Raw genomic sequence first — 11,059 nt, forward strand, 5'->3', positions numbered from 1 at the left:
TCAAGAAAACTACTTTCTCTTGGAAGCTGAGTTTGACAAAACCATTTAATGGGCATTTTGTTGGATCACCAATATCTTGAATTAAATAATCCTGCTGGGTCAAAGGGTATAAAAAAGCAAATAGTTCTCAAAAAATGGTGAGCAATTAAAAACCATACAAAAGAATTTTCAAATAACTAAAGAAACGAAGTGCCCATCAAAAGAACTCTGAGGTGTCACCCCATACCAGTATATTGCCAAAAATGATAAAAGCTGGAAATTGTACTGAGGTGTTGTAGATAAGATGAGCATACTAATACAAAGTTGGTGGAGGTGTAAATTAGTCTGACCATTCTGGAAAGTCATTGCAATTAAGGCCACAAAAAGTGAATAAAATGTCCATATCTTTTGATTCAGAGATTTTACTGCTAGGCCTGTAACCCTAGGAAGTTGATAAAAAGTAAAGTCCTATCTCTATATATATGTACAATGCTGGGCCTATGACCTTAGGAGGTTTTATATATATCTTCCCATTTGGTAGTAGAAAAGAACTGGAAATAAAGTAGATATCCACACTAACTGAGGAATGATCAAACAAATTGTAGTACATGACTATGACAGAAAATTACTCTCTGACAGAAATGAATATGATGAACATAGTATGGAAAGGTTTATAAGAAGTATACCAAACCAAATTCTGTGGATTTTGGAATCCAATGACTATAACAACATAAATGGGAAGAATAATAACAACAAATCAGATGAAACTGAATGCTGTGAAATTATGATGACTAAATTAGTTACAAAGAAGAGATTTATGAAAGCACTTCCCTCATTTGCAGAGATGAGGGACTCCTAAGTGTGGAACACTACAGATGTCAAAATTTTTCAATATGATAGTTTTGCCAAATCATTTCTTCCCTTTTTAAATTCTTCTTCTTCCTCCTCCTCCTCCTCTTTTTTTTTTTTTAAATAAGGCATGACTTTTTTAGGAGAAGGAAAAACATTGATAAATGTAGGTAATATAAAAACAAAAGATCAATAAAATTGTTTTAAAAAATGAATACTCTTGTCCACTTGCAACACAAATATTGACTAACAGAATGAGAGCACTGCTAGGCACTAGCAAATCAAGATTTATGTAAGACATAGATCTTTCCTTAGTGGAATCTAAAGCCTACATGGGCATGTAACAAATAACTATAACACAATATAATGTACAAGAGTCAAAAAATAAGTGCTAAGTAAAACGGAAATCAAAGACTCCTTCAAGATTATAGCTCTAGCACTCAAAGTCCTTCTAACCCCCCCTTTTTTTCAAATTGAAGGACTGAGACTCAGGAAGAGTTGATTTCTCCCCAAGGTTACACAGGTGTAAAGGTTAAAGTCTGAACCCAGGTTTTCTGACTCCAGAGCTAGGGCTCTTTTAACTGTACCACATCATCAAAAATGAGTAGGAATCTATAGGCATGGTTAAGAATTAGAGACTTTACAGGGGATGACATTCCAAATTTATGGAAAAATTGAAGCAAAAGCAGAGGTAGGCATAAAAAGAGTGTGTGGATAACAAGCAAGTAGTTTAATTTGACTGGCAGGTAAATGTGTTGAGGATGGAAACAGGAAAAAAGGCTGGAAAGGGAACTTTTAAATTGTTAAACATGATGTAAATGTATTGTGGATGGCTTTAAATACTATGCAAAGGAGTCTGTACTTTTCTCAGTAGGCAGTAAGAAGCCAAATTTGGTGCTGAGCAGAAGAATCTGACAGGGTTGGATAAAGATTAGTTTATGGTGTACGGGATGCAGTAGAGCCAGAAGAGAACAGAATTTAGGAAACCTGCTAAAAGACTACTGCAATAGGTCAGATAGAAAGGAAGGAACTGATGCAAGCAGACAGAATCAACAGAATTTGATAATGGTTTCTTCTCACTCTCTTATTTCTCATCTCTAATCAAATTTAATATCAAGGTTTTGAACAAGATTGAGTCAAATCTAAGACAAACAAACAGATTTTTCAGAAAAGGAAAGCAGCCTTGTTTTAGAATCACTTGAGTTTAGAGGGCTGGCAGAATAAGTGAAGAAGAGACTGAAGTCTGATCTACAGATTTGAGGTGATCTGTATTGTGTGTGTGTGTAATGGGGGAGAAAACACACAATCTTGGTCTATTTTAACCTGTCGTGAAAATGACACGGTACAGGAGAGAGTGACAGTAGAATAAAATGATTAGAGAAGGAGGACTAAGGCATGCAGAATGAAGGAGGTGGTGGTCCAAAACAGTCACAAGCTAAGGAGCCAAAGAGAAGCCGGATTTGGGAACAGCCACCAGATCTGGTGATTCACTTTTGAGAGAGCAGTTACTGTATCATGGTGGGCGTGGGAGGTAGAAGCCGAATTGCAAGGAGTTGAGGGAAAAAAAAATAAAAGCTCCGACTAACTCGGACGGTATTTCGAACTGGCACAGGCCCCCATTCCTGAGGGCATTAGATAGCGAATGTCCAAATCTGCCCACATCAATTCCACATTCCGGGAAGAAGTTTTTTTCCAGTGCAAAACTGGTAAAGGACGGGGATGATTTGGTCGCAGTTATTCTAAAGGGACGGGTGCGGCTGATGGGGGCGGGGTGAGGGTGGGGTGCAGCGGCCGGCCCCGAAGAGGGCCGTGCGGGCAAAGAAGGAGAAGCGGCGGCGGGAGCCGGGGAGGGGACGCGCCTGCGGCCCGGGCCGAGGGCCGGGGGCCCGGGGCTGCGGCGGCGCGTGGATGCCGGGATGCAGGGATGCAGCAGGGAGGGACCGGGGAAGGGAGGGGAGCCATGCGGAGCGGCGCCCAGCCGCACTCACCAGGCCCCTGGGCGCTCCGCTCCACTCGCGGCCTCGGAAGGCTTGGCCCCGCGGTCCCCTCGGCGGAGGCCTCCCGGCACCTGTCGGCGGGGCGGCGACCCGGTGTCCTCACGGCCGCCCAGTCGGCATGGCGAGGGAGGGCGAGCGGGGCCCGGGAAAGCCTCCCGCACCAGCCGCCGCAGCAGCGCGGCCAGCCAGAGCCGGCCCCTCGGCGCCTCACGTGGGCGGCGCACCTGTGCGCGCGCGCGTGCACGTGCCCGGCCCCGCCGCCTCGCCGGCTTCGACGCCCTTGACCCCTCCCGGGCCGCCGGGGGGCTCGGTCACGGTCACGGGCGCTGCGCGGGCGGGGCGGGGCCGGCGCTTGCGGCGCCTCCCCCAGCCCGCGATGGGGACCCCCGTGGACGAGCTTTGATTGCTTCTCCCTCTAGTCTTCCTTTAGCTCACCTAGGCTTGTTGGATGCTCCTCCGCAGCCCGGGCTGTCCTGGCCCCGGGCCGGCCTGGCCCCGGTCCCCGGCCCCGGGCCCCCGGCCTCGGGACTTAGAGTCTCGCTATTGAAATTGGCACCGTTCTCCCCAACCTGTGGCAAACATTTCACAATGGCTCTGAAGGGTACCTGTGGCATAGTAAAGTTTACTTTGGGCTATTAACATTGTTTCCATTATTTCTTCAAAACAGCATTTGCCCCAGCCACATCCCGGCCAACCTTCCCACTTTCATTTCCTGCCAGGGACCCCGAGAGTTTTCCTTTAGTTTCAGGATCAGAGTTAAAACCTAGTTTTTGAATGCGCAGGACTGTGATAAGTGTGTCTGAATTTTGTCTTTTTTTTCCCCTAGTCATTATGGAATACTCTCCATGTAGTCCACAGGAACAAAAGTAATTTAGAAATGCTATTTCTTTTTTTAAAAACATTCTATTGGGGCGGCTAGGTGGCGCAGTGGATAGAGCACCTGAGTTCAAATTCGACCTCAGACACAATAATGACCTAGCTGTGTGTGTGGCCTTGGGCAAGTCACCTAACCCCATTTGCCTTGCAAAAATCCTAAAAAATAAATAAATAAATACATTCTATTTATTCAAAATGTTATTTCTCAAAGAAGCAGGGGAAAATTTCTATGGGAATTAAGAATGGAAACTGGATTTTGAATGAAAATGTGGTGGATTTTAGGATTACAAATTCTTTTGTGAATGTGGATGAGGATCAGCTTAAATGTAAACAGCTTGCCTACAATACTTTCTTTTGAGTCCTCATTCCTATTCAAATCATTTCAATCTCTTCCTAAGTCTTCTCCAACTTAGTTCACCCATTTCTAGATAACCTAACTGCTTTTTGAAATTCTCTCTAAAATCTTAACATATTAACTAAAATACTAGAAGATGATGGAATAAAAGTTGGTAAGGAAACCTATATCTTCTTAATCTTATTCTTGATTTTTGCAAGGCAAATGGGGTTAAGTGACTTGCCCAAGGCCACACAGCTAGGTAATTATTAAGTGTTTGAGTCTGGATTTGAACTCAGGTCCTCCTGACTCCAGGGCCAGTGCTCTATCCACTGCGCCACCTAGCTGCCCCTCTTAATATTATTCTTAAAAATATTAAGTGCAAGAAAAGAAAGCAAAATTATGGGACACCCTCAAAAGAAAAAAAAATAAACTAATCAAAGAAATGCTTCGACAATTTTTTTAAAAAGCTGAAATAAAAATATCCCCCAATGTGAGTACATATTAAGTGTACTGTATGCATATACATATATATATGCATCTACTGAAATAACACCACCAACACCAACCAATAACTCCAGATGAAATGTTAGCATTTTCTCAAGATACAATTAATGTACAATAAATATAACATTTATTAAGAAATAAATGAACAAATTAGCACAAGATTAAATAATAAAGAACTAAGTGCAATGAAGAAACCCTAGGATGTGAGGAATATAGGATGTTGGTCTTCACGGGGTGTGGAGGGGAGCCCTTAGGGAATCCATTAGAAAGGAGGACTGGCCCAGCCAATCACAAGATTGGAAGAGTTTTCCTAATCCCATTCCAGGGATAGCAAACCCCAAACTGGTTCTCAACCAGGTCAAGAGTGACCTAGAGATCTTGACCTAATGCAACTGAGTTTGTGCAGTTAGGTAATTGAATATTGAACCACACACCCCCTGTAACAGCTGGGGTTCATTAGCATATCATGTGTCATATGATGTGGGGGGCATCATATTAGGGGCATATCATGGAATGGGTGGACCTCTTAGATTGTAACTCAAACTCTGAGAGCCTATGAACATTCAAGAGGGAGGGGAAAGAGTTTCTGAAGACCATAAATTACCTCAGGTTCCAAGACCAATTCATGCCTCACACCTAGGTGAGGTACCTGTATCTTGTAAGGTGTATCTTGCAAGGTTCATGAATAAAATGTACAATTTTCTCTCACTCTAGCAGGTTTTTCTTTTTATTCATTTATAACATAGGATAAGAATCTTACAAGCTCTCTATATTCCAGTTAAACTTGGTTACTCATTGTTCTCCAAATTTTATACTCCATTTTCCATTTTCAGCAGGCTGCTTTTGGCAGACAGCCTGTCCTCAGATGCCTACAATACCTTTCCTCTTCACCATTACCTGGACACTCTCCAGACATTACCTCCTCTTCACCTGCCCCCTTTTCTTTCTGCTACACCTTTCCTGGCAACCTTGTGTGTTTTGTCTCCCTTCCATTAGAACATAATTTTCTGGCAGATCTTGTTTGTATTTGTATTCCTAGCCTTTAGCACAGCACCTGTGCTTAATAAATTCTCAATACTTAGTTTCTCTATACTATTAGAATTCCTAGTGTCCTTCTATGTTCAGAGGAAGTCTACTTCCTTTATGATCCCTGCCTCTTCCCCCACTTTGTTAATACCTTCTCCTTCCTCAAATTAACTAATATCTTCTTATTTATGTACACATTTTATCCCCCCCCAACAGAATGCCAGCTTTTTAAGGGTAGGTGCTGTTTTTTTTAAATTTTTATTTATTTAAGGCAATAGGGTTAAGTGACTTGCCCAAGGTCACACAGCTAGGCAATTAAGTGCCTGAGATTGGATTTGAACTCGGGTCATCCTGATTCCAGGGCTGGTGCTCTATTCCCTCTGCTGCCTAGTTGCCCTGGTGATGTTTTATTTGGATGATTATATCCTTAGTTTCTTGCACAGAAATAGAATTTAATAAATATTTGTTGACGAGGGAAACTTAGGACCTTAGAAATATGGAAGCTGTGGAAAATGTAAACAAAACAATTGTCAAAAATAATTTTACTGGAAGATATTTGGTGGGAGGAATAGAGGTAGTAATGAAGAAGGAATGTGTCTGAAGATATGTATTTGAAACCCAGTTCATCTATTTATTGGTATTTATGCAGAGAGTTATGGACATAGGAGATTTGTAATTTGTAATCTTTTATACTTTATTTCCTCCTGTGATGTAAATTGACTCCTATTGTTCCACTGTTAAATATAAATTCATAACACCTCCTCATTCTCATCCCCCCAACTTCCAGTTTTTTACCTGGTTTCAGTCACCTAGAAGGGGTGGAATTTCCCTTTTGCCCACAGTCTCCTGACCCTTCTATACCTGTAGAGTGTACAAGACTATAAAAGCCTGGCCTGGACTCCACTCAGCATGCAGACTGGCTTGAATCTCAGCCCAGCTCTCCCTGGTTCTCTCTTTCTCTCTCAGTCTCTCTCAAACAAACCTTGCCTAGTCTTTGGTTATTCTCCTGCCCACTAGCAGTTTACAAGCTTGATGTTCCCAAGGTCATACAGATAGTAAACATTGGGAGCAATATTTGAACTTATTGTTTTTCTAACTGCCGAGACTGTGTCCTTTCCACTGCACTATACTGGCTCTATTTAATTTCCCTTAGTTTTACTTTCTTCATCTGTGAAATAAGAGGATTGAATTTAATGACCAACCAATAGCTAAGTACCCTTATAATTTCACAAAGTTGATTGAAGAGCCTCTTTACACTTTCTTGACATTGGTGAGTGGGATACGGTCTGAGATTTCTTCAGTAGAATATTATAGATTAGAAATCGTTGAACTGTGTGTTATATCTCTTCTGCTCCTCCCCTGACAAGCAACTTCTGGGGTATCATGATCGAAATGTAAAGAGTCAACTGACCCTGTTTTATGTTGAAGTCTGGAGATCCATACATTACTTGGAATAATCCTGTCTCTGTTTGAATTATATGCTTTTTTTTTTCAGATTAGATTATGAAGACCACATTCCTCACTGATGAGGATGGGTCAGTTGGGAGGGAGATTGAGTTTGGATATATGACCCTTAGGGTCTTTTGTTCCTTTGCCTCATTCTCCATGTTTAAAGCTGAGTGGGGGTCCACTTCTTGAGAATCGAATAAAGCTTTTTTTCTTCATACTTTGAGAAACCTCTGGAATTTATTTAAGTGGTTACATTTGTCCTACACATTGGTCAGTTAAAACCTGAAATAGGCACAACTGCTACAGTATGCAAATAGGTCATTTCAAAGTCTACAGACATGAACCCTCAGATCCCATCTTTTACCTGTCCCTTACACACTGTAATTTCATCAAGTGAGTTGGAAGAACTTAATTGATCAGAGTGTTTCCCTATACATACATACATACATACATACATACACATGTTGCTGATTGAGTTCAATTATGTGCTGTGAAGAATCACTCTGACCTAGGAGTATAGGTGTGGAAAGAAAATAGAGATTTATTAAAAAGAAGTTACAACACAAAAGAAAGTGATAGGAAAGTTAAGTAGAGATCAAGGAAAAGTCCCCTGGATTACTAATTAATCTTGGCAGACCAGGTGCCAGGCTCAGCAGAAGTCTGGAAAGTCAAGAGAGTGAGCTTCTACTAAAATCTCCTTAAATTCCCCCTCAAGGTCCATGGGAAGGGGTAGTAACCTGGGAATGACCCAAGACCCACATTGGAAATTTTACCTTTTGGGGAGGAGTCTCCTATGGATGGTTTTAGATGTGTTTCCAGCACCTGCACCCCTGGCTGCCAGACCAAAAGAGGATGTAATCTAGATCAGATTGAAGGTCAGGCCCTCAGGCAATGGCCTAAATTAGACTATAAAGGAAGAAGGAAGATTCTCTTAACAATGCAAACAAAAGATTTACAAAATTTGTCTCCAGCTGATTTTTGCCAGAGCTAGCTAAATCCAGACCCTCAGCACCACTATGGTACTCAGCTTGACTGGGGTAGCCCAGATCCCAGGAAATGGAAGCAGGCCCATGGAACTGCCCAGCAGGAGCCTCCAGGCAGCTGCACCCTGAGTGCTTAGCCCACCAAAGGTAAGAGAGTAGAGGGAGATTGCCAAGGTCTGTCCTCTGTTCCTGGAACAGAACTCTGGATCTTTGACCACATTCAGAGCCTGGGCTCAGTTTAGGCCCCCCATAGAGCAGGGACCCCCCCCCCCCCATCACAGCCCCGTGGCAGAGGGGTGTGCTTGTGGTCATTCACAGATCTCACACACTAAGGTCCTTGGGGGGGTGTTCCAATAATGCTCAAAAGCTCAGAAAGCACCCCCAAACCAGTCACAGACTGGGAAAATGAGAAAACAGTAAAAAAAAAAAAAAAAAAAAAAAAAGGGAACCTGACCATAGACAATTACTTTGGTCCTATGGAGGACCAAAATACTCAATCTGCAGATGAGAAAGTCCAAGCTTCTGCATCTAAAGACTCCAAGAAATATAGAATTTGGCTCAGGCTATGACAGAACTAAAAAAAGATTTTGAAAATCAAGTAAGGGAGATAGAAGAAAAATTGGGAAAAGAAATGAGATAGATGCAGGAAAACCATGAAAACAAAGTCAACAGCTTAGTGAAGGAGATCCAAAAAATGCTGAAGAAAATATGTTAAAAACCAGCTTAGGTCAAATGGATAAAACAGTTCAAAAAGTTATTGTGGAGGAGAATGCTTTAAAAAGCAGAATTGGCCAGATGGAAAAGGAGATAAGGAAGCTCTTTGAGGGGAAACAAATCTTTCAGATGTAGAGTGGAGTTAAAGGAAGCTGATGACTTTGCGAGAAATCAAGACACAATAGTTCAACACCAAAAGAATGAAAAACTAGAAGAAAATGTGAAATATCTTATTGAAAAAACAACTGATCTGGAAAACAGATCCAGGAAAGATAATTTAAAAATTATTGGGCTGAATCATGATCAGGAAAGTCATGAGCCTTGACCTCATTTAAAAAGAAATTCTATAAGAAAATTGCCCTGATATCCTAGAAGCAGAGGGTAAAATAGAAATTGAGAGAATCCACTTATCTCCCCTGGAAAAAGATCCAAAAAAACAACCCCCAGGAATATTACAGCCAATTTCCAAAACTCCCAAGTCAAAGAGAAAATATTACAAGCAGCCAATTACAATTCAAATGTCATGGAGCTGCAGTCAGGATCACACAGGACTTAGCAGCAACTACATTAAGGGCTCTTAGGGCTTGGAATATAATATTCTGGAAGGCAAAAGAGCTCAGAATGCAACCAAGAATCAACGACCCAGCAAAACTGAACATCCTCCTTCAGGAGAAAAGATGGGCTTTCAATGAAACAGGGGAATTTCAAATATTCCTGTTGGAATGACCAGAACTGAACAGAAAGTTTGACATAGAGAGGGTAGATGAGAAGGGTAAATTATGAGGGACTCAATGATGATGAACTGTGTGTATGCTAGCATGGAAATATAATGCTGATAATACTCATATGAACTTCCTCATTTAATAGAGCAAGTAGAAGGAGTTTTTATAGATGAGGCACAGGAGAGAGCTAAATTTGAAGATCTAGGAAAGGTAGAATAGGCTAAGATATTTCATATAAAAAGATATTTCATGTAGCTTTTGCAATGGTATGGAAGGGGGGGAAGGTGAGGGGGAATGAGGGAACCTTCATTTTCATTGGAAATGGCTCAGAGAGGAAACAGCATACATACTCAATGGGGTATAGATATCTAGAAGAAAAGGGAGAGAAGGGGTGGGGGAGGGGAGGGGAGATGTGGGTGATAGAGGAGAGGGTAGATCATAGAAGAGGATAGTACGATATAGCACATTTTCTATTTTACTTTTTGCAAGGTGCTGGGATTGGGTGGTCTGTCCGGGCCATGGGGCTGGGTGGTTGCTGGTCTCTGGGGTGGGTTGTAGGCTTGGGCTCTCCTGGCCCCGGGGGCAGTGCTCTGTCCACTGTGCCACTCAGCTGCCCCACAACACATTTTTAAAGAGGGACAGAGTGAAAGGAGAGAGAAAATATAATAGATGGCAGTGGGGAGGAATGAATGGAGGGAATCACAATCAGCAATAGCAACTGTGGAAAAATATGGAAGGAACTACTATGATGGACTTATGATAAAGAAAGTGATCCATCTGAGATAGAGCTGATGGTATCAGAACACAGATTGAAACACATTATTTTCCTCTTTTACTTTATTTATCATGCAGTTTTATATTTTTGTGGGGGAGGGGGTATTGTGTTTACTCTTAAACAAGAATATTTTAGTAATATATAAATAAATTAAAGAAAATTTTGCAAAAGCTTATGAAGCACTGGGGTCTGGAGTATGGAAGATCTCTGTCTGCCTCAGTTTCTACAACCATTAAATGGGGATAATAACAACATCCATGTAGCAGGGTTATTGTGAAGATCACATGAGAATATTTGTAAAAAGGCTAGCCCAGTCCCTGACTAAAGTATATATTAATAAATACATACTTATTCACTCCCTTCCTCTTGGCTACTTAACAAGGGTGTCAAGGGGATAACAAGGACTCTCTTCTGGTTCACTTTTCCCATTGGTTTTCCCATTCCGAGAAGCATATGACCCTGTAATGCAATTCTCCAAACATTTGCAAAGCTCCTATTAATTATTAAGTTCATGGCACTAATTCAAAGAGTAAAACAAAAACAATAATCACATAAAATCTCTTTTGAAGAACTTATGAATTAACTGGGTGGAGAGAGGGAGGGCAAGACATATTTAAGTATGACAGAAGGTTAAAAAATGAATAAGATCATGCCAAAAAGAGGACAAGGAAAAATGCTATATTAAATTTGATAAAGCAAAGATCTTCATCAATTTGGGGATAAGGAAGGCAGGAAGCATCAGAAAACGCTTCTGATTTACAAAAACAGCTAGAGAAGTCAGATCACTACTGAACTTGGCCCATTAGGCCCTACTTGCCCCAGATATATTGAATTCAACCATTCATAGC

General features: G+C 41.5%; 1 protein-coding gene across 1 annotated transcript in view; it reads right to left on the reverse strand.

The window, feature by feature from the left end:
• Positions 1 to 3,035, reverse strand: part of ABCA3 (ATP binding cassette subfamily A member 3) — a 123,966-nt gene extending 120,931 nt beyond the window's left edge. Inside the window, exon 1 of the mRNA XM_074197262.1 lies at positions 2,817 to 3,035. The gene's annotated coding sequence lies outside the window, so the exon portion shown is untranslated. The remainder of the gene's footprint in view (positions 1 to 2,816) is intronic.
• Between the last annotated feature and the right edge of the window lie 8,024 nt (positions 3,036 to 11,059).

This window comes from Macrotis lagotis, chromosome 8, assembly GCF_037893015.1.
Source record: "Macrotis lagotis isolate mMagLag1 chromosome 8, bilby.v1.9.chrom.fasta, whole genome shotgun sequence".
Lineage (NCBI taxonomy): Eukaryota > Metazoa > Chordata > Mammalia > Peramelemorphia > Peramelidae > Macrotis > Macrotis lagotis.